The sequence below is a fragment of the Gracilinanus agilis genome, chromosome 4 (genome assembly GCF_016433145.1).
Source record: "Gracilinanus agilis isolate LMUSP501 chromosome 4, AgileGrace, whole genome shotgun sequence".
Classification (NCBI taxonomy): Eukaryota; Metazoa; Chordata; class Mammalia; order Didelphimorphia; family Didelphidae; genus Gracilinanus; species Gracilinanus agilis.
Window position 1 is genome coordinate 304,019,396 of NC_058133.1, and position 2,356 is coordinate 304,021,751.

The window sequence follows — 2,356 nt, forward strand, 5'->3', positions numbered from 1 at the left end:
TGGAGATGCAAAGCATGGAATCCTTGCAAAGGTACAGGGATAGCCCCACCCAGAATTCCAGGGGTACCTTTGCAAGGATTCCATGCTTTGCATCTCCACACAACATAAGCAATTCCAGAGGGTGATCAATTCAGCAGTGGGAGGTGACTTTCAGAGCTCCCCATGGACCATAATACCACCTTGGAAGAACTGAAACATGAAGAATCCCAGAACTAAAGCTAATAGAAGTAGCAAGGAAAGAACTGAAGTTTAAGAGAGCTGCCATTTTATCCTGAGAACAGAACTGACTTGAGGAATTGTTTGTTTTAAATTCTGGGAAGTGCTATTGGGGAGTGTCTAGCAGACTCCCTATGGACACGTGGGGACTATGAAACTACATTTCCCATGATTCCTTTTGTAAAAATCGAGGCAGACAGGAAGTGTGATGATGTAAGAGAGAGTATAAGACTCCTGGAGGGAGGATGGGTGGTCTCTTTTTAGCTACCTGGCTCAGGAGATACAAAAGGTAAAAATGGCGGAAGTGGCAGTTTAAATAATTACAGGCACATGGCCTAATGATTTGTCTCTATCAGCATGGCTTTAATTAAACTACTAATTTCTATTATTATATCAGTCTTTATCATTTTTAATCATAACAATAATGACAACCGCTACATTGGAAAAGTAACTCTCAATTTTCTAGATAGCCTAAGAAGAAGCCATGGGGCGCTGGGACCCAGAGTCTCAGAAACAATCTTTTCCCTTGTCCAGTCCTCTCCCTATTTTCCCCAGCCTCTAGGCTGCCTCTTTGGGAAGAGGGACAATGGTTTTAATTGCCGCGGGGCTGCGAATTATTTTGCTTAATGCCCAGGGCCTGGTAGCCCTTATGGACACTGAAGGACTGCTGGGTTTCTTGCTGTCCTCTGACGCTGATCCGTCCTGGGTCCTGACCTGGACTCCCTTCCTCCGCTTCTGATCTCTGCCGAATTCCCAGCTCACCTGAGCAGACCTCTTCTCCATTCCTGACTCACTGAATCCTGAGATTTCCAAGAAGCGACCCTGCCCTGACTAGCCAAACACCGCCATTTCAGCTTCAGCTCTGCTGCTAAAGATTTGGGAAGTATGCCCCTTTTTCCCTACTATCTTATAGAGGACTCTTAACCTGAAAGGCCATTCTTGCCCTCCACGGGAAACCCACACCCACAATTTCTACACGTGGGATTTTCTACAAAACTGGCCTAAGCTTTTCTCTAGCCCCGAGCCCACGACCCGACCCTATGTGGATGCTAGAGTCTGAACCTTGAACTAGTGATTACTCTTCATTGGGCCCATGGCCTATTCAAACTTTCTTAAGATTAAAAACTGAACATCAGGGGAAGAAATTCACCCCATACCTGCTTAGAACTATGAACTTTAAAAACTCCTTATGTTTAGAGCAGAGACTGTATCTTACTGTATTGTAAAATTAGTTTTGTGAATTAATCTTGCTTATTTCGTTGATTTTCCTGTTGCACTGAATCATTTTAAGCTACTGAAGTTTCTGCTTATGATTTTATTATATTTCCTGATCTATTTAAAGTTTTACTATATCAAAACAATGTGGGTATATGTACCATCTATGAACATCTTATAGGAGCACATGTCTTTTAAGTTTTATTCTGTCTTGGTAATTGTATAGAACCTTGGAAATTTCCATGCCTTGAGATTTAAATTGTAATTTTATGAGAGGTCTTTTAACTTTTACTTTAGATCCTAAAGAATTGTTGTCTTAAAGGATAAGCTTTTATATATTTTATTATAAGAAAAATTATTGCCTTAAATGGGTAAAAGCATGAAAATTTCCTACCCGGGATTTTTTTTAAAACAGGAAGCTAAGGAGCTCCTGTATACTTTTATCAAAAGGATCTAGAATTCTTGAGGTAATTTAGACCAGAAGATTTTTAAATATCAGAATTTGGTATGAAAGCAGTAACAGTTTGTTGAGAAGCTCTTAGCCAAGATTTAAAAGTTGTAACAAGTATATGATTTTGAAACATCATTGTTTATTGTTTTAAAATATGTTATTAGAAATTATGGTACTCTTATTTGAATGTGCATTGTGAATCTGCTATTTTATAAAACCCTCACAGAAAGTGAATCTCATTTTTGGTTAAAAAAACCTTCACTACTTCTAAGCTATATATATATATTTGATTTTTAAAACATTCTTTTTTTTTAATTAGAGAAATTGATTTTCTCTTTTTCTCATCTTGTACTGGAAGTACATATATAATCATTATTTATCCTTTTTCTGATTTTACAGTGATATAAGCTTAATGTAAATACCTAAAGAGCCTGAGACTGAGAATATGGGACTATGATTTAATGCCTTTCTGTC